Here is a 21,666-nt window from a genome sequence, read left to right on the forward strand (position 1 = left end):
TACCCCGGGATCTCCCGTGAGGCTGCTGGGCTTCCTCACAGGATGGCTGTTGGGTGCCAAGCTCAGCATGCCGGCAGAGCAGAGGGAGGCTGTGCCGCCTTTTCTAACTGGCCTGGAAGCCACGTAGCTTCACTGCTGCCACATTCTAGTCATCAGAAGCAAGCCACAAAAGCTGGGGCATCTGGAAAGGGACAGAAGTGACCTCTGCTTTTTGATGGACCGGGTGCTGACATGCTGAAACCACCGTGCAGCTGTAGGTTTTAAATTCAGTGCCCTTTTCTTTAGGGCTTACCTCACCATTCTGGGATTTAAGAAGAGCCAGGCGTCCTGGAGCGGGGCTGCAGATCAACTGGTACGGAACACGTTCAGGAGTGTGGCTTCTTTGCAAAGACCCAGCCTGACTGAAAAGCAAACAATACCTGGTTAATTTTCGATACCCGGTTAATTCTAAGAGTTGCTACCTGACGCAACAGTTGCACAAAATGTGAGAAACACAGCGTTTAGAAACAGGTAGTATTTTTATTTTATTTTTTTTTATTTTAAAAGGCGTAAAATTAAACACAAAACAGAACAAAATAGGACATAAGCAAGCAATGTAAGAGATAAATTTCAAAGCTAGGTGACCTGAGATCTTCACTATCATATTGTCTCTTGTTTTCTTCCAAATAGTTGTCCATGTCTTCATGTACAGAGAATTCATACAAAAGAACATAGTATAAAACTGATCTGAACAGAATTAGGAGGGCGATTTAGGTCTTCAAAACCAGACAAGTCACTGATGGCTGTCGTAGTTTCTCGTTCTCTTCTATATAGCTGTCCATGCTTTCATGTATATTCAAGTTGAACAAAACAAACAGGCGGGGGGAGGGGTTGCTTGGTTTCCTGGTGCTCCACGTCCCAGCGTGGTCCCAGTAAATGCCAGTGGCTCCTGTCCTGGTGGATGGGCACCTTGCTCGGCCTCTCTTGGGTCAGGAGACGGGGTATCCCCTCCCAGACTGCTTGGCTGAGCTTGGCAACGGTGGTTCCCACCAGGAGCTGGGGGGACACAGTAGAAGAGTGGGGGATGCTGGGACAGCAGACCATGTGTGCCCAGGCCTCTAGGGCCTTTCCAGCTCATTCCCCAGCCGAGAATCTACCCCATGCCCTCTGTCCTCCAGGTGGCTCCAGTGCCACCTCCCCCAGGAAGTCACCGGTTGCTCCGTCCTCTGCCTTCTCCCCTCCCCAGTGGCTGGGGAGCTCACTTCCTGCGGCTGCCTGTATTTCCTGCTTCAGCTTTCTTTGCATTTGGGTATCGTGAGGTCTTGGGAGACGAGACCAGAGGCTGCTGCGTCTCCAGGCTGCTGAACTGGTGCGAAGCGCTCAGGACTGTTCTGCATGGCTGCTGCCCTCGGCTGGGCTGCCCACGGCTGCATCTGCCTGGCTTCCCTGTTGGACGAAGGTTTTCCTGTGAGCACTGGATGAGTTATCTTTGTCCTGCTCTTGGGATCAGAGTCACCGTCGTAGCGGTGACTGTCTGGCTGGGCAAGCTCAGCGGGGAAGTGACTTCTGTTGCCTTCGTTTCTTCATCTTTGACATGGAGGCAACGCTTACCTTCAGGAGTCTGCAGGGTGGACGGGTAGCTTGTGTATCAGTGGAGCCCGGCAGACTGCGGGGCTTATAAACACCCACTGTGGAGCAAGTGGACACAGGAGTGATTTATCCAACTGTGTGGCCCGCAGGACTCCACACAGGCGTCTCTAGGAGGCCTCAGAGTATCCGCGGGGCAAGGGCTGCCCACAGCATGGAGCAGCTGCGGAGGTGGCTGCAGCGTCAGGGCAGCGGCCCAGTGCCTACACTGGGAGCCCGGGAGGAGCCGAGGCCAGTCAGCTTGAGGCTCAGCATCCCCAGGCCCTTTGTCCTTGCTGCACAAGGGCTATCTCTCCTGGATGGTGTCTGCCCTGGCCTGGGTTCCCTTGGTAGCCTGTCCCCCGCTAGGCTGCGTGGCGTGGAGCAGGCTGATCTCACTGCAGGGCTCCGGCAGGAAGCACACAACCCAACATCCCCAGGAGAGGCGGAGTCTGTGCGGACCTGGGCCTTTTGAGAACAGGAGGACCTTTTTCTCTGAGCTTGTGGGGCCGCACTGCAGAGAGGTATGAAGCCGGGGGACAGGGAAGGGAGTCTCCATGTTGTGGAGGGCCTGGCTCTTCACGGAGTTCTCAGTCAAGGCAGGCGATAGTCTTGCTTTTTCAGCTAATTTAGTCCAGGTTCTAAGCTTTGAAGATAAAAGCGTTCCTGAAAGTCATCATTCTGTGGAGCCCTGACCCTGGGACACAGAACCAGGTCCTTACTCAGGATGTCTGCATCTCAGAAGTCACTGGAATAGTCCAGTGCAATGGCTCACACCTGCTTCCCAGCCCTCGGGGAGGCCAAGGCAGGGACACTGTGAGCTGAAGCCTCCCTGGGGTAACTTAGCCGCTTAGTGAGGCCCTGGACCGTAAATAAAGAATAAAGAAGGCTGGGGACGTGGCTCAGTGCAGGCCCTGGGTTCAACCCTCAGCCACACAAGCACACACACGCACACTCACACACACTCTCTCACACTTGCACTCACACTCACACAGGGGTCGCTTGACTGAACCACCACACACAGAAGAGGTTTCCAGAAATTGCTCTTGCTGTGAGCGAAAGCCCCATTCAGAGCCCGGGTACCAGCCCGCGCCTCTCCTCAGAATCGCACCCCACACAGCCCTGACCCTTGGAGGGAGGCCAGCAACCTCCAGGAAGCGTGCTGACCGCACTGGACAGCGCTTTCTCCCTACTGTTCATTGTTCAAGGTCTCAGGGGGTTTCTGCCTGGCGGTGTGGTTCGTGTTTCTCCAGCACCCCTGGTCCGGCAGTGGAGCTGGTTCGAGGCACTGGTAATGCATGGCAGGGAGTGAAAGAAGAGGATGAGAAAAGCCATATCCCAGGGGGCTGGAGGTTTAGCTCTTGCAAGCAGGCAGTCGTGAGTTCGATCCCGGGTACCGATAAAAATGAAAAAGACAAAACAAAACAAAACCAAACAAAACCAAAAGCCATATCCCAGCATTTCCATGAACCCAGAGCATGGCGATTTTAGCCCGTGGTTTAAACAGGAACTGTGCTGCTCTGGCTGGGCCCCGTAGATGGCTCCCACCAGTGTGTTACTGGGATGGTTTCCCAGAGGAAGAACCAGCCTAGTAAGAGAGAACAGCAGCGCTGGCTGACAGAGGTGTCAGGCCGTGGCAGAGCACTGTGTTGCTCTTGGGCCTGTGATGGCTCCATGGTGAGAGCGCATGGCGGGAGGAGCAGCAGCCAGGCTGCAGAGAGGGGAGAGAGGCAGACACCAGGCCCTGGCGTGCCCTCCGCCCCCCATCGCCTGCCTGGGCGGGGAGACTGGCCCCTGGCCCTGCAGCTTGGAGCTCCCCTTCCCCTAAGAAGGCCACCGGGACCAAGCCTGTGTTTAACACACGGCCTCTGGGGGACAGAGGCCCCAGATGCTAGCAGAGATTTAGTTCTGATGCGAAAGTTGTGTTTGGGACAGGGCTCACAGCTCAGACTGAAACCCTGTGTGTGCTAACACTGTACCTGTGGCCGCCTTGGTTCCTGAGGTTCGAGATGAGCTTTCTTCTCATGCATGAGCATTCCTAATCCAAAAATCCAGAATCTAAAACACCGCCCTGTCCAGGACATGCTGAGGGCTGACAGGCCAGGCAGCGGGAGGCTGCAGTGAAGGTGTGGATACTTTTAAAGCATGATATGGAGTCACCAGCAGAGTACAGATACAGGAGGACATAAAACACCCCTGAATGTTATGTTTAAATTTGGGTCTTATTCCTGGCATGCATTTATGCAAATGCATGGTCCCAAGTCGGAAATCCAAAGCGGTGCTGGTCCCAAGCATTTCCATGAGGGATACTCACTCTAGATTAGAAACCGAGGAGGACTTTACAGGAAAAGCATCCCTGGTGTGATCATCAGTCCCTATACTCTGGCCCTGACCTCTGGGTGTGCCCTGTGCGGGCTCTTGGTGCCTGCCTGGGTTACGGCTTTTGATGCTGGTGGTGTCCTCAGACTGTGTGAAGATGGAGACAGCAGGCGAACACACGTGTGCGCACACACGCACACGCTCACCCTCCTCATCCTGCAGGGAGCACCGCCCCGTTGTCCTCGGTTTCAGGACCTATTCCATGGCTGATTGCTCCCCACAGCAGTAAGTTCCCCGGTTAGGTCTTCATTTCCCCCTTTTCTGCCTGTAGATTACAGAAAGCAAAATACTCAGGTCATGTTTCCAAATTCCATTCCGCATGTGGGGCTCGAAGGACCCAGGACATGCTCATCGCGTTAGCCCTGAAACGCTGACACAGCCAGGGGTGACAGGGTTCCTCAGACAAACTAGAAGAACGGACCGAGAGGTTCTTGTCCTATATAAGTTACTGGCAGTTATGGTGGTGGCCTCACATGGCGGAGGCCAAGGTGCAGGCGCTTGCCCTGAGGGCCACTCCCTCCTTCTTCCCCTTAGGCCCAAATTGTTACTTTCCCGTTCGCACTGGAAGAAAATTCCAGTCAGTTCCTTGCACATTATCAATGCCTGCCCCATGGGCCACTTCCGATCAGAGGTCAGTAACCCTCTGTCCTTCGGTATCCAGGCAGAAGAAGAAAGCCCAGCCCCCGAGGGTTGTCCAGCCCCTGAGGGTTGTCCAGCCCCGAGGGTTGTCCATCCCCTGAGGGTTGTGGGCTCTTCTCCTCCCTGCATGCTCAACTAATGGCCACTTTCGCTTTTTCCTTTCTTCTCTTCTCTATTGCACCAGAAAACTCTAACACCAACCGTTTGTTAGAACCTTCTTATTTTTTTAAAAAAAGTGTTCTATTGCAATAAAAAGTATATAACATAAAATTTCCAATTTTGTGTTTTTAGGAGCATGATTCGGTGGTATTGATTACATTTGTAGTATTTTTGGCTACAGTCACCGCCATCTATTTCTGGCATTTTTCTTCACCTCAAATAGAAGCCCTGATCATTAAGCGGTCATCTCTGTACCCCCTTCTCCGGCCCCTGGGGCCTCTGGTCCACTTTCTAGCTCTGTGAATCTGCTGGCTGTGGATATTTCCTGAATGGAATCACACAGCTTGTGGACTTTTGTGTAGCGAAACCATTTCCCAGGGTGGTGTGCTCTGAACTGGAAACTAGCACTGTGCTCTTCTTTGTGCTTGAAGATGCCCTCGTGTTGTAATGGCTGCATCTGGATCTTCGGTGCCTCCCAGGCACAGCATTACAAGTGTGGCCCCAGGGCCGGTGCCATGAGCAGGTGGGGGCTCCTGTGCGCAGCGGCTGGTGGGAGGCTGTTGGTTTAGATCGAGGTGTCCTGTGAGGTCTCCAGGGCTCCTAGGTGGGGATTTGGGAAGGAGAAGGTGGTTAGATGTTGTGTTTATGGCTGACTTCCTTTTGGGAGGCGAGGTTTGGCCTGAAGAGGGGTCACTGTGGGCGTGGCCTGGAATGGTTTCCTGTGTCCCCATCCCCAGCTGCTCCCTTGGCTGGCCACTTCCCTGGAGCTATCCCCATGAGATGTACCCATCCAGCATGTGTTAAAGATCAAGAGCACTGACTCAAAGTCCTGATTGCAGATTTATCTTGGAAACACTGGGAGACAGGAAGCACAGAGCCAGCTTCCCAGTGGCAGCGCCTGCCAGAGCTGTTTCTCAGGCATTCACCTCCGGGAGCCCACAGTCCTGCCTTTCCTGCCCGTGGTCTCACCTGGCCCCAGGGTGCCTTTGAGAGTGGCCAGCCTACGTCCATTTGCAGCAACCGCTGGCACTGTGAGCTACATGGTCAGAGGGCCCTGGCTTTGCAGCCTGGGTTTTGTTTTGACGCTTTCGGTCCCTAAACTTGAAGTTTCCTTCTCTGCAAAATACGGGCTGGGGGTGTGGGGATGCTAAAGAGGGAAAAAAGATCAGCAGACTGCAACATGATGTTCAGTAAAGCAGGCTGACACACTGAGAGGTGAACCAGGAAAGGAACCCTGCCCAGGCTGGGCCTCTCCTCGGGCTGGATCTAAGACTGTCCGGTCCCTCCTCGCCCCCCTGGGCTCGCAGTGGACAGATCCCAGGGCTTGGTGCTGGTCTCAGCTTGTTGAGTTCTCTCCCCTCCTCTCTGGGGTGCATATTTGATTTTATCTGCTCATCCATTCATGCTGCAGGCTGTGTTAGGCGCTAGGAGCTGTTCTGGACCTTGAGCATGGAGTGTGCTTTTCCTTTCCACCGCTTCAGGGATGCAGGATCAGCCATGAGATGGAAAATTCCACAAGCCTTAGAGCTGCACACGGTTCTGAGTAGCATGACGAACGCTCCCTCCACCTACACAGGACACGCGTCATACCTTTGTCCGGGAATCCACGCCGTGTGCACTGCCCGCCCATTACCAGCCGTCTCTTACCAGGTCGCTTGCTCTTGCACTGCAGTGCTGATATTCGTGGGATCCCCTCTGTTTTTACTTAATGGCCCCAAACCCAAATAAGGGTGCTAGTGTCAGAGAAACCAGGCGGTGCTTCCTGTAGGCAAAAAGGTAAAAGTTCCTGATTTGAGGAAAGAAAAAAAAGCCCTCTGCTGCGGTTTCTAAGATCTGAAGTTAGAACGGTTTTTCTAGCCGTGAAATTACGAGGAAGGAAAAAGAAATTTGTGCTGGTTTTGCTGTCACACTTGGAAATGTAGAGGTCACGGCCAGCAGCGCGTAAGTCTTTGGTTGAAAATGAAAAGGCGTTAAATCTCAGGGTTTGGTATTTTCCGTGGTTTTAGGGCTCACCCGGGGTCTTGGAACTGATTCTTAGACACAGAAGCGGTGGGAGGGCTTTGGTCGTGGGAGGAGACTGACGGCCGCTGGGGCTCTCCTGGCTGTCCCCGAAGTTTGTGTATGACTCGGCCATGGGCAGGTGGGTGGGTATGGTGGAGTAGGGTGGGGACCGTGGCTCTTCAGATCAGGAGTCCCTGTCTCAGCCTGGCCTTGGCCTGGTGTCGGCAGGGGTCCCCGCTTCGTAATAGACGCTTTCCATGCCACAGCTGCCGACGGCTCAGCCCATGCACAGGAGGACCCCTTCTCCAGCCCTTGCTCACACACTTGGCATCAGGATAAACGAGGCACAGGGATGCCACACGTGCCCTCATGGGGCATCAGGAACCTCTGGGCCTTGAAGCGGGACACTTGGAAAGGGAAGTGACCGAGAAAGGCAGGTAGGGGTGGGCTAGCTCGTAGGGCCTGTGTGCCATCCCCACACACTACAGCGGGGGCCGTAAGAAGGAAATGGAAAGAGGGCACGTGAAGTTCACCCCGAGTCAGACAAAGTGGTGTCTGGAAGGTGAGAGGGAGCGTGGAGCAGCCTGGGAAGGAGGTTCCAGCGTGGGGGGCAAGCAGCAGTGGTGCCTGAGAGTGAGGGTGGGGCGTGGAAAAGCAGGCAGACGCAGTAACCTGGAGCAGGAGAAGGTGGCCGGAGAGCAGGCCGTCAGCCAGCTGCCCCGTGCTGTCGCAGACCAGCCGAGAGGACTGGCTCCACTTTGCACTGCTCGGGCTCACGGTTCACAGGCTGCAGTACGTGGCTGTGTGGCCCTGTCCCAGGGGGGCCTGTGGTGCAGCTGACATCACAGTGGGGAGAGCTTGATGGGGGAAGCATGTCATACCACGTGGTGGCAAGGAAGGGGGGGACACACGCCAGTGACCTGACTTCTTTCCACAGACCCACTTCCCAGAAGCCCCAGTGCTTCCCTGGGGCACCACAGGCTGGGGCCCAGGCCTTCGACCCTTGGGGACATTCAAGAGCCACACCACAGCATTCAGATCCTTTGTGCCTCTGTACCACAATCGAAGAGCCGAAGAGCCGATGGGGAGGGAGTGCGTTTGATCACACTTGCATTTTAGTGGGTGGCAGGCTGGCTCAGGGGAGTGGACCTCTGGCAGGTGCTTGGTCTGTCTGCAGGCTGCCAGGGGTTTGGGGCTAGGAGCAGATGCTAGGGGCCACTCCATCTACAGACGTTTAGAGTGGAATTGTTGGCTACTCGGGCTTCCTTGGGCAGGAGAGGGCATTAGGAGAGGGGCTGGGGTCTCTCTGGGTGCTGGCCTGGGTGGATCTCAGGAACACTGGGCCTGCTGCTCAGGAGTGACTGTAATAGATCCGGAGGAGGCGAGGGGTGTCAGGAAGACAGAGCAGAAGGGGACAGACACACAGACAGGAGAGAGGGCCTGAGCAACCAGACATGGGGGGAGCCGGGCGAGGCAGGATGACCCCCAGTACTCTAATGAGTCTGCTGGACTCAGCAACACAGAACCCCAAAACCTTGCTGTTCCTTATTCGTGGCATTAGGAGAAGCAAAAAGGAAAAGGAGATGAGTGGCCAGAGGCTGGACGCACAGGTGTGGGCAGGGTGTCCAGGAGAGGGGGCGTGCCTGCTGTGTGGGCAGCTGAGCGGCCAGTGCAGCATGGAGGGCAGAGGTCAGCGCATGAAGGAGCAGGCCAGGTGTGGACAGGCAAAGGGAGACACGGGCGAGGAGACCGGGTGATTTCTGTGTGGGGGTGATGGAGAGGCAGTGCCGAGGCTGAGAACTGGCAGGTGGGTTGGAGGAGACAGGAACTGAGTGGACGGGACGAGGAAGGGCCCTGGGGGCTGCAGGGGACTCGCGTACCTGGTGCGCCCTCCCCGCCACCTCCGCCTGGTCCTTCTCCACCTGGTCAGTGACCTCCACACCACGGAACCCTCTGCACCGATCTGTACTGGTGCTGCTTTGGGGTACACCCTGCAACACCAGGGCAGCCTCACACCTGTCACTCACCCATTCCTGGCTGCCCAGTGACATTTAATGATGTCCTCATCAGGGCGGGCAGACTGAAGAAAGGGCTGCATGGGTTCGAAGGCAGACGGAGGTTGAGAAGCGGGATGGGGAGGATGGACCCAGGGCCTGGGGCTGGTGGCGTGGCTAGTGGAGGAAACATCCCACGGCAGACGTCCCCAGGAGGGCCGGGGGGGGGGGCCTGAGCCCGGCCTCCTGACATCTGCAGCTCAGCTGCTGCGGAGTTTGCACAGCACACAGCCCAAGTGGGTGGCGTCCACACGGACAACAGCTTTGCTCCACATGGCAAGCCCTGCTTCAAAGAGGGTGATGCAATTTTCACTGGGCCGGGGATGGTAGAGGGGAAGTTGGGCGTTCTGCAGAACACAGCAAGGAGACTCAGCGTATTTATGAATTTCGAAGCCACACTCCAAAGCTGCTGAGTCATATTCAGAATTCCCGGCGGGCGTCTGCCTCTGTGGAGGAGACCAACCTGTGCCTTGTGAAGAATTGAAGGCGGAGGCCGGGAAGACATGAGCAGCTCCTGTGTGGGCCGTGGTACTTATCTCCCTCTCGTGCAAGTCAGTTATAAGATTTTTCTACGCTGGTCCTCGCCTCTGGAATCTCAGAGTGGCTGCTTTGTGTGTCGGGGCAGTGACCTGGCCAGCTTCCCTGCAGAGCCGTGAGGCCAGGTCAGTTCCACTCTGTGGACCCGAGATGGGGTACTCAGTGGTTACAAAGCATAAAGCGTCAGGCTGCGGACGAGCTAGCGAATGACGGAAGTGTCTCAAGGACTCTGGCAGAGCACAGCGGGACACAGTGCCTGTTTCATGTCACCTGTCGCCCCCTCGGCCCAGTCCAGGAGCTGTCACTAAAGCAGTCTTCTGAAACGCTGTGATCAGATCTCCCTTTCCTTAGAACACAAGTGACTCCCGGTTTCCCTCTGTGTCCCATCCGTGTGTCTCTGCCCTGCACCTCGGGCTGTCACCTCCAGGCCGCCAGGATAGGTTCTTCTCGCCCTCTGCCCACCTCCCTCCTGCTCTGCTCCTGCACCCGAGCACCCTGCTCAGACTGAGAACACTGAGAAGGCTCCGGACAAAGCCAGCCTCGCTCAACTCAGCACGTGAAATGGCAAAACTACTGTGGGAAGTCGTACGGCAGCTCCCCGCACACTGCCAGGGGAATCCCCAGTCGCCAGTGATCCCACTTCTGGAATTCCAAAGAATTGAAAGCAAGAATATGAGCAGATGGCTGCACCCGTGCCCGGCGGCAGCATTACTCACGGCAGCTAAAATGTGGGAACAACCCGGTGTCCTTTAGTGGGCTCCTGGATGACCCGTGTGTGGTCCATCTGTGTGACAGGACACCGTCAGCCTGAGAGAGGGAGGAAAACCTGACCTCTCGGCAAACAAACACGATGAGCCTTGAGGACATTCCACTAGCGGAGAAGGAGAAACGCAAGATCACCGCGCTCATCAGAGGCACCGAGGAAGGCAGATTCAGAGCTGGGAGGCGGAGCGGGGCTCCGGGCTGGGGCGGGTTTGATGGGCAGAGAGTACAGCTTTGGACGAGGAACGCGCTCCGGAGGTGGGTGCCGGGTTCTTCTCTATGAATGCACTAGCACCCTGCGTGGGGGTTTACGCCTCGTGGAGGTGCAGTTTTCTTATGTTATAGCTGTGCTGCTGCACCTCAAAAATAGTGACAAGCAGAGGGCAGGGGAGAAAGGCAGACCGGAGAGAGGCGCCCCGACAGCCGACACGGAAAGAGGGCATCAGCCTTACCATGGGAGGAGCCAAGCGAGTGGCACCAGACAGGGGCGGGAGCAGGGAGTGGATTCTGCCTGGGGTCTCCAGGAAGGACCCAGCCCGCCGCCAGCTCAGCCTTAGCCTCTGAGCCCACGCCTACTTCTGTGCTGCAGAACTTTGAGGTACACACACACACACACACACTCACACACTACAGCCTGGACCCGAGTCCTGGCTCTGTCCCTCCCCAGCTGTGCCATCTTGGGCTGGTTGCCTCAGTTTCCTCACTTGTCAGTCAGCTATCTAAGAGCACCCACCTCGTATCTGACACAGTTGATGAGCTAGGAAGGTGCAGCCTTTATTACTGGCATCACAATAAGTATCCCCTGCGTGCTAATTATTAAGGTTGCCACCGCCTCCTGGCCTCTACCAAAGGCAGCCATCCTCAGGGTCAGGCTGGAGGTGCTTTCATACTCACTGGCTGGCATTTTTTCTTGGTTCCCTCTGTCAGTCCCCTAAAGACCAAGCTTCTGGAACATTCTTCTTCTGCCCTCCTTGCCACAGGGCACACACAATGGCTGGTGTGGTGTGAGTGACTGCAGGTGCCAGTGCTGCCCCACCCCTTCCCTGCCGCCTGACCCAGGGACAGGGCACTTCAGTTATCTGCACCACGGGAGGTGTGACTAAGAAGGGGTGCGGACCGTGGCAGAGCAGAGCAGCCCCACCAGGCTGGCCACAGGTCCAAAGGGAGGCTTAGCTGCCCTCATGGAGGCCCAGTGCCTTGCAGCTCCATCTAGGTTTGGGGTTTGCAGGTTCCCACAGAGCTGCGTGTCCACCCTTCCTGCAAGCCCAGGTCCTGCATCTTCACTGCGCTGAACCGAGCAAGCAAGAGGCAACACCACCTCACCCCAAGGTCACTCTGCTTCAGGAGGGCTGCTGATGTCCTGGCACCTGGGAGCACATGGTGCCATCTTGTCACGTCCTTCCTCCTGGTGCCCGGTGGATGTGGGGCTCTCTCCTTGCTGGACAGGGACCGTGTCAGACAGTGGACGTGCATAGAAATGACTGGTCTCTCTCACACTGGATGGTGCAGATGGGGCATCTGTATCCCTGGGTGTGCAGGTGGACCCTCCCTCATGGAGCAGACATACAGTCAGTGCCACTGCGGTGTCTCTCGCTCCCCAAAGCCCTATGGGGTTCATTGCACGTCCAAAGGTCATCAGTGCAGAGGAAGTCACCACACCCATGTGCCAATGAGTTTCCAACTAGTTTTCTCCTGCTGGTCACTTGGGCCCGTTCCCGTTTTCTGCTTAGAAATAATATTTCAGCAAAGAGAGTCATGTACACACACATGTGCTCACTCCTACAGCTGCGAGGCGTGGGCCACACAGAAGACTGGTCCCTTGAGACTGTATCTCCTCCAGCCACCGAGCTGTCTTTGTGTTCGCACCACACACTCTGACCTGTACACAGCCACGGCTCTGCCTCACAACCTTGTCCCAGGGTGCGTCCCCTTGTGAAGGGACACAGGATTGCAGGTCGCGTTTCCATGCAGAGAGGATCCCCAACTCTGGTGTCTCTGGAGCAGATCTGAAGCCTCTCTCATGAGACAGTTAATCTGTTCATAAAAAGGGGACATGGATGATTTCCTCTCATGGAGAAGCTACAAGGTAATAGCTTCCAGCATTCCGGATCACAGCCAGCTTTGGTGTGTTCCTAAGGTGGCTGCTGAATAGTCTTTTCCTGTCACTGTACTGGTTGATACATGGTGTCAGCCTGAGAAGTTTAGAAGCTTAATTAGGTGACTCAGCAGTTCTGCATCCCAGAGTGCACAGGACCTGCCCTAGGCTGCTGTCACACTCTAGGCTGTTATAATGGTTGATTCATTGTGTGGACTTGAGAAGTTTAGAAGCTTCACTAGGGGACTCAGCAGCAGTCAGGGCCCTCACTTTGTAACCATCCTCAGCCTGTGCAAGAGGAAGGCAAGCAGATGGTGTGCGTGCTACACTGGTCCTGGGGGAGGCAGGGGAGGGTAGCCAGCTTACAAAATAAGGGAGGAAAAGAGGCTTACGCTCCCCCTTTGGTTGCTTTTGGCCACTCTTCTTTGGAGCCAGCTGATTATGGACTGAAACCTCCACAAACTGTGAGCTAAATAAATTTCACCTTCCTTAATTTTGGGTGTCGGGCATTTTATCTCAGCAGTGAAAGAAAAGTAACTAAGTCACCAAAAAAAAAGTTTTGAGAAAATTCAATAAAAAGTTGACAAACGTTAAAATGGAGGAAATGAGAACAGAAAACTAAAAATTTTGCTACTTTAAAATGTAATTTCTGGGTAATCTATATGACATAAATGTGAAATAATGCATAATTTTCCGGTACCTACATGATTGTTTATGCAAATTAACTTTTTCTCTTGTTTAGTTAAGGTAAATTTCCAGGAGTGGGTTTCTTGCAAACATCTTCTTTTCCTCAGGATGTTTTGCCAACGTTTTCTTTTCTTGTGTGTATGTTTATAATAAGTGTGTGATGCTAATTTGGGGAGTTGCCACGTACATAAAACTTATCTTGACAATTTTCAGTTGCTTTACCTTTGCCCCTGTACCTCCCCTGGCTCCCTGCCTCATCTCCAAGAGTCTGTCTTCCTCCTTCTCATCATGTCTCCTTTATTTTATTCATTCATTCATTTATTTATAAGTCTCTCATATAAGAGAAACCGTGTGATAGTTAACTTTCTGTGTCTGACTAATTTCATTGAATATAATTATCTCTGTCCATTTTCCTGCAAACAGCATGGGAATTCATTCTCTTTATGGCTGAGTAATACTCCATCATGTATGCATACCACATTTTCTTTGTCCATGCATTTGTTGACAGGTATCGAGGCCGTTTCCAGAGTTTAGCTGTTGGAATTGCACTCTATAAAGATGAGTATGTAGGTGTGGTACAGTATGATGTTTTTAATTCTTTCAAGAACATAGCCAAATGAAGTGTAGTGGGCTCAGATGGAATCTCTAGTGCTAGTTTTTTGAGGATGCTCTGAGTTGGTTTCCATGGTGACTGAACTCCCCTGTACATTCCCCGGAGCCCTCGCAGAGCGTTCCTGTCCCCTGTGTGCCTGTGTGGTTCTGAGAGCGTTGTGTCTGTTTGCACTGCGGGGTGGCAGAGCCAATCTCAGCACAGTCGTTCCAGCATTGGGTAGCGTTGTGAAAAAGAAAAATATGTTTGTTTTTTTTAAGGGACATAAAATATAAATTTACTTAGGCTCAATGATCGTAGCATTTAAACTTCTAATTATAGGACTATAAAGAAGCCGTGCTGAGAGCACTTGTTCAGTGTAAACAGTGAAGTCTGGTAGGTCTGCTACATGCTCAAGCCACACAGAGAGCACCACAGACAGAGATCTCTGTCCTGGCTCCGGGTTGCCTAGATTCATCCTCTCTCTGTCTCTGTCTCTCTCTGTCTTTTTGAGACAGGGTCTCACTATGCAGTTCAGGCTGGCCTTGAGCTCATTTTGTAGTCTAGGCTGGTCTTGAACTCACAACCATCCTCCTGCCTCAGCCTCCCAAGTGCTGGGATTATAGGCATGCACCACCTTGTGGGCTAGGCTAGTGATGAACCCCTGGGTTCAAGCCATCCTCCCATTTCCGCCTCCTGAACAGCTGGGACTCAGGTGTGCACTGCCATACTTGGCATAAACATGATAATAAAGTTTGCTACAATCATGTACCACAGGAAGCTTTATTATTTTGATGCTGGGCCCAACACAACCTTCCTAGCTGACCTGTGCACAGGGATGACACTGCCTAGTGATGTACAGGTCAGGACAGAGCCCCACCGTTGTGTGACCCAGAACTGGCTGTGGTTTACACAGTGGCCAAGAGAAAACTGTCCCTGGGACAGCTCTGGATTGATTTGCCACCTATTGCTATGGTTTGGGTGTGGCCTGTTGAATTCCATGTCTTAGGGGTCCTCTGTCACGAGAGGCTCGCTCGTAGAGTCTGTGTTGAGTGTTGTGGCTCCCCGGGGAGGCAGGGTCTGGTAGAGCTTCCTGGGTCCTCAGGATGCATCCTCCAGAGAAGGAGGGTATAAACGCAGTGCTCTCCCATCCAGGTTTGAGGTAGTGGTTTGCTCCCCACAGCACTCCCACCATTGCACCTGCACACCCCATGAGCGGATGGGGTCTAGGGGTGACCCTTCTAAGCCTGCAGTATGCCCTTTAGATTTCAAACTCCAACAGTGTGGGCTGAATAGAGCTCTTTTCTTTCTTTTTTAAATTGTAGTATTTTTGTATTTATCATTGTATATTTATTTTCTTGCAATATTAGGGATTGATTGAACTTGGGTGCTCAACTACATCCCCAGACCTTTTATTTTTTATTTTGAGACAAGGTCTCATTAAGCCACTAAGTTGCCCCAACTGGGTCTTGAACTTTTGATCCCAGTGCCTCGGTGTCCTGAGTAGCCAGGGTTTCAGGTAGGGGCCACCACGCCTAGTCCAAAGTTAACAGCATTTTTAAAAAATAAAAATTATATTTAGGACAATTAAAAAAATTACATGGTGCCTGGTACAGTGATGGATTCTTGAACCCTAGGTTCATTGAGAAAAGTGCGTAGGGATCCAAGTTCAGAACTTCCCAAGGAGCTTGTGGTTGTGGTTTTTCAGAAATAGGGTCTGGCTCTGTAGTCCAGGTTAGCCTTAAACTCAGAACACTCCTCCTGCCTCAGCCTCCCAGGTGCGGGGTGATGGGTGTGCATCACCACCTCCGAGCAGGCAGTGCGGATTTTTCACCACCCTCTTGGTGGGTTAAGGTGTGAGCTCACTCTCCTGGCCATGGCAGAAGGTGGCAATGATAGATGCTGACCTGCTGGTTTTGCTCTGTGACCTGTCATATTCAGTCTACCTGTCATACACCATTACCAACAAAAAGGGAAAAACTGAGTTGGCCTAGGAGGAAATCAAAGCAGTGAGCTCATGTCTGTACACACTTTCTGTACAGGTCACATTGCAGCAGTGAAGCCAACAATGGAGCTTTTTTCTCTATAAAGTACCTGACTCAGATATTTCATCACAGTTATGGAAACCTGACCAATCCACTAATTAATGGCCCAGAGAGCAGTTGTTTGAAGAGTCCAGAAGGCAGCCCCAGGCTGGATGGTCAAAGAAAGCCTGGGCTTGGGTGGCATGATGCTGTGTCTGATGATGACCAATACCAGCGACTCAAAAAGACCAGGACAGAAAGACAGAAAGGTCAGAGCAGGTAGGTGAGGTTAGTTCTGCAGGGTCTTGAATTCAGCGATCCATGTGTCAGCTGGGGTCCTGTTGACTGCAGATTCTTGCTCAGTAGCTCAAGCACGTGCTCACGATTCTGTATTCCTAAGAGCTGATGTAAACCATCCACAGAGAAGCAGGAGTCGAGACCATTCCTCTCCTTATAAAGGGGGAAACCGGGTCCCGGAGAGGGAAGGGGACTCCCCACCCAGGGCCTGGAGCAGGCAGCTGCCACAGTGGGATTATAAACAGTCGGAGGACGACTCAGGACTTATTTAGGAAACGGTGGGCTGGAGGACGGAGCTGTTTGAGAAAAGTCATTATTTATGGCCGAGTCCTCAGCGCCAGGCACTTTGCATGTTTGGTCTTACTTAATCCTCGGGATGCCCAAGGAGAGAAGTAGTTTGGTTTTCATTTCCTAGGGGGAAACACGAGCCCCAGGTAAGTTGGTTTCCCCTGGGAGCTCACCCGGGCCCGCAGCTGTCCCTTCTCACTGCCTGGGCCCACGACCTCCTCCCCTGCTCAGCACGCCGGCCTCCATGAACGCCTTTCTCAGCCGCAGATTCAGCCCTCTGCAGATAGAAAATGCTGTGCACGCCCAGACTTTCCTTTTCCAGCGCCGATTCCTAAACAGAGTAGTACAGCAGCTAATGTACACAGCACTGACCATGTGCAGGGTGTCGTGGGTCACCAGAGACCCACCTGCCGTGTGGGAGGGTCCACAGCCACAGGTGCGCACTGTGCAGGCCCCTCAGACCCGGACACTGTCACCTCACCTGCTGTCCCAACCTGATTCGGCCTCATCGGCTGATGCCTGTGCAGGTGCAGATTCCCTGCCCACCCTCAGAGGGCAGAAATCAGTTTCCAGGGTCGGAGCCCCGCTGTGGATCAGCCACGGGCATCGGCCCCGTGGGTCTTGCTTTACAGCGATGGAAGAGGCTCCCCGCCTCACGGCAGCCGCGTGCTCTTCCCTCCATGGGTCGCTCTCCTTTCCGTCTGTGCAGAACCTTCTGTCTGTCCTCAGCGCTGTTGTTACAGGGGCTGAATCCAGGGAGGACTGAGCTACCTCCAGCCTTTTTATTTGTTCCTCTTGAGACAGAGTCTTGCTAAGTTCCTCGGATTTAGCCTCCTCCCCTCTCAGCCCCCGAGCTGCTGGGGTTACAGGTGTGTTCCACCAGGCCGGGCTCGCATCACTCCTGAGGCAAATGACTTCGTCAGGAAATGGATTTCTTTTTGCAGTTACTGATACCCTAGGCTTCCAAGGGACAGGGTTGAGAATCCACCCTTCTCGTCTATTCTCCTGATTTCCTCATGTTCTGTGGTCCCTGGCAACTCTGGGCTTATGTCTAATGAGATTAGCATTGGGTAGGAAGTTAGCAAGCCTCTTTTTATAGTCTCTCTGTGAGCTCCAGGATGACTGTCATTGGGTGCCCGGGGTCATATGCCCATCCCTGAGCCAATCATCAAGACTCTGGGCATACCTGGCCCCATGTGCTTCCCTATCGTGGGAGTAGAATTCTGGGGAGTGGATTTTGTAGCACAAACATCTGCTGGGCAAGGAGAACCAAGAGACCCGTCCATCAGCCTCCCTGGTCCCCGCTGTGCTGGCCATGCCCCCGTGGTGTGCTCAGCTACCTTTGTGCCCCAATGCTCTGAGGACACTTAGCTCACCACCCGTGAGTGGGAAGGTGCGTCTTTCCCTCCCCTTCCAGAGGCTGAACTTTAAGTTCTAGGTTCTGAAGCAACTAAAACAAAATGGAGTAAAAGCCAGCAAACATTTACTGATTATCTGTGGCGCGCCAGACCCTGTGCCGCGTATTTTAAAACACATGGGCTCATCTCGAACTGTGCAAGCAATAATCTCACCGTCCCCATTTCACAGAAATGGAGCCTGAGGTTTGGCATGTTTGGAGTTGCACCCAAAGGGTTCAGGATGAGGGCGTGAGGATTCGAGCTACTCCTGTCAGAAGAGCGAACTCCATGTCAGCAAGGCCATTGCAGCACTGCTGGGAAGCTGAAGACCAGAAGTCCCCAGAGATCCACGCGGACAGTGTGGTGTGAAGCCGTTGGGGCAGGGGGCCTCTATATTATGGTTGGGTTTTTATTGTCACGTCACTTTACCGATTACAAAGGCCAGGGACAGAGCCATGCGTGCGGGACGCCACCTCCGTGTAAGAAGAGGGCGGGAGACAGGGGTGCACGCACAGACTCGCTTTAATTTTGCAGAAGAAACAATGGCGTAGTAAACCACAGGCTGACAAACAAAACCGCGTACCTTGTTTTATGAGTCGGCTCTGGAACGTTGTAAACATTTCCAATTACTAAAAAACAAAATTAAACCCAAAAGAATAAAAACCATCCCTTGACATTGAAAACAAACTGAAACAAATGGCCCTGGACACAGAATTGATGGTTTAACCTCCCAGAGGATTGTTTCAAGAGACTTTGAATCGCCGTAATTTGTGCATTCCAGTAAGACAAAGAGACAAAGGGAACCGCAAATAAAACCTAAACTGCATTCAGTAGTTTGTTTTTGGTAATGAAATTGTATTGTTTTGAAACTGTTTTATATCCCGACATGTATACTGAACTCTAAGCAGTCATCTTCATGTCTTTGGATATCAAGGTTTTCATCCTGAGCAAAGAGGTGCCAACAGAGAATCTTGGGAATTTCCTAGAATCTTGTCGTCTGTTGTTAATGAGAATTGGAAGCAGCGGCACGAAGTACTGGCTTTATCCCAGAAGTAACTGCCCTAATGTCATTAGGAGCAACCGCAGCCCCACGCTGGGTCTCCGCCTGGGGTCGGACCCTGCTCCTCACCTCCCACTGAGCTCCCCCTGTCCCCAGCCGGCCTCGGTGGGTTGGGCAGGCTGTTCCTTGGGCTCCTGGAGGCGCCCTGGCGGCCCCTGGTTTTCCCCAGCAGCTTCCCCCAGTGCTTGCACCAACCGCTGCTCACGTGGGCAGGCCGGGTGGTGTAGGGCACCAGGAGCCCGAGGCCTCGGGCCTCAAACTGTCTGCTGTGAAGTATCCCCAGCCAGGCCTGGAAAATGACCCCGGGCTGCGCCCTGATCGCTGGACAGACTTCAGCCTAGGGAGTGGCATGAGGCTTGGGTCCCCGCCCAGAGCGGGCCTCTGCTCTTTACTGTTTCTCTTTATTTGCTCAGGCCCCTTCTGCATCCCCCTGTCCAGCAGACCTGGCCTCCCAGGGCTGTGCCCAGCAGGGGCCCCACCGGGCCTGAGGACCCTGGGGTGCCCGTGCTTGTGGGGCAGCTTCACTGAGGGCTGAGCAGCTGCGAGCAGCGGTCACAGCGCTCCGGCTTCCTGTGCTCTTCCTGTGCGGCCCTGGAGGCTCCGGGAGGCCGTGTCTTCCTGGCAGGGTCTGGGTCCCCACCGGTCTCCAGTCTGCTATTCATCCTCGGTCTTCCTGGGTCTCAGCCACTGCTTTGATTATCTGCCAGCTGTCTTGGTGTCATCTTTTGTAAAAAAAATGTCCCTGTCCTCTTTGGCAGTAGCTGTGAGTGTGACCATCTTTGGAGATCTGATTTTAGCAAACAAGATCACTGGGTGCGTGGTTTGAATGTGACTCCCAGCGTCCGTGCACTGGAAACGTGATTTCCAGCCCAGCGCTGTAGGAGGAAAGGCCTAATGGGAGGCTCTCAGGCCATGAGGCTCTGCTCTCTTGACGGGCAGAGCCCTTACCGGGGCCAGGGGCAGCCCCTTGGCACTCGCTTTGCCTTCCTGCCGTAAGATAACACAGCAGGAAGGCCTCACCAGATGCCAGGGCCTCAGTCGTGGACTTCAGCCTCCATAACTGTGAGGATATAAACTTCTGTTCCTTGTAAATTACCCAGTCTCGGGTGTTTAGCTGCAACAGCACAAAATGAACCAAAACATAGAGGCGATCCATGGCCTGGGTCCTTCCCTCAGCCTGTAGAAGGTGTCCACTCTGCCGACACCTGGCCCTTGGACTTCCAGCCTCCAGGACCGTGTGAGTGTGCGTCTCTGCTGTAGGATGCCCTCCCTGGAGCTTATTCTTGATTATGGCAGCTCTGGGAAACGAATCTAATTAATAAGGAGGTCACCAGACGGGGCCACCCATGAGCATTAGGCTGTGTCTTATTGTAAAACACTGAGCCAACACTTTAAAATCCATACAGGTCTCGTGTAAAGGTCAGATTTTTAGTTTCTCTTGAAAAATCAGTCCATCTGCCAAATGGAAATTCCTGTTTGGCCCCCCGTGACTGGAGTAGAGTAGTGACCCCCTCTTTGTCTGTCACAGAGCCCACACCCAGCTTCATACATGTCCAGGCACGTGGAGTTGTGCCCTTTTCTGTGGGAAATGTGTTACCACATGCCCAGCAGACAGCTGACCCTGCAGACAGTACCAGATTCTTCGTATAGATCTCAGCAACCTCAGCATAGGATTTCTTCCTGGACTTATTAAGTCAATAACTTGCACCTTTTTGCTTACAGGAAATGCTTAGCAGCTTCTCCTCAGCATATCTGAAAGTAGCTTGCAGCAATGATTGAATAAAACCAGCGTTACTGGAACACAGGTGCCAGTCCATTTGACAACCAGGAAGGCTGCTAAGTGATTAAGGGAAAGGTAGCATATCCCACATGGATACTGTGCACAGAGGGGTTCTTGTGTTGGATAAGCAGGAGTACAATGGTATAAGAGTCCATCACTGCTCAGAATATGTACAGCGTAAACTTTACAAAGAGTTTTTTTGGAATTTTTCATTTGGTATTTTTGGACGGCAGTTGACCTCAGGTAATTGAAACTTTGAAACATGCAACTACGGATAAAGGGAAAGATTGCCTCAGTGTGGCTCACTCTCCTCAGTGATGGGTGTGTGGCTCCGGGAGGCTTCTGAGCTTCTGATCTGTGCTTTGGTATCACAGGACCAGGGCTGTGCCGCCTGCTTTCCCAATGTCCATCACCCCGCCTGCTGCCTGTGCCCAGACCCTTAGGTCCTGCCCCTTCCTCTCTGTCTGCAGAGGAGCCCCGCTCTGTGTGGATGTCTCTGGTCCCGTCCATTATCTGTGCCCACTCTCCCTGGTCTCACCTTCCTCCTGCTTGCAGGACCGCCCACCACGATCCCAGGCCTGCCCCAGTGGTGAGCGGTCGGACGCCATCCAGCCTGTCCTGACCCATGGCACCATAGTAGACTCTTTCACCAAGGAAGATAGATTTAAAAACTGCTTTCATTCTTAAAACTCAGCGCTGTGACCAGTTAAGTCTGCTTTCCTTTGGTTTTGGAGAATTTTAGGTTTTAGATTTTGAGATTAGGGGATGCTCTGCCTGTAAACATTAAAAACTCCTCTTGGTACCAACTTGGGATATCGTTCCTGAGATACAGTACTTTTTACTTTTTTTCTTTTTCAATACTTGAACACATACAAAAGATAGTGTCTGGGTTACAAAGTGTATTCTTCTAATGAACACCTGAGTTTCCCCTTCTAAGAATGAAAGCTCCCAACTCACCCACCTTTCACCTGCCCAGTTTCAGGAATCACCCCTAGTTGGATTTTCCCCTTGGCGAGTCAGCTTGATGTTACTGTAATGAATGCCCAAGTGAATCAGCTTACAAACAAAAAAGGTTCACGTTGGCTTATGGTTCTGGAGGGTCCTGTCCGTGGTCACTGCTGTGGGCCTGAAGGGAGGCAGCAAAGCGGGGTGGGGTCCCCCTCTTCCCTTCTGTGATGCCGGGCCCCACCTCTTAATGGTGCCTGTAGTGTGTGGACCGTGGGGTTCACGTCAGATCTAAGCCATAGCACCCCTCTTCTTTTGGACTTTGCATTTGGAAAATTTCAAATTTATGGAATATTGCAAAAATAATC

The 21,666-nt window shown here is 53.2% G+C and overlaps 1 protein-coding gene across 1 annotated transcript in view; it reads left to right on the forward strand.

The window, feature by feature from the left end:
• The window catches only part of Col23a1 (collagen type XXIII alpha 1 chain), a 250,231-nt gene that overhangs the window by 39,417 nt on the left and 189,148 nt on the right, over nucleotides 1–21,666 (forward strand). The window lies entirely within an intron of this gene.

The sequence above is a fragment of the Cavia porcellus genome, unplaced genomic scaffold, assembly GCF_034190915.1.
Source record: "Cavia porcellus strain 051 isolate PalLab524CR breed Dunkin Hartley unplaced genomic scaffold, mCavPor4.1 scaffold_19, whole genome shotgun sequence".
NCBI classification, from domain to species: Eukaryota; Metazoa; Chordata; class Mammalia; order Rodentia; family Caviidae; genus Cavia; species Cavia porcellus.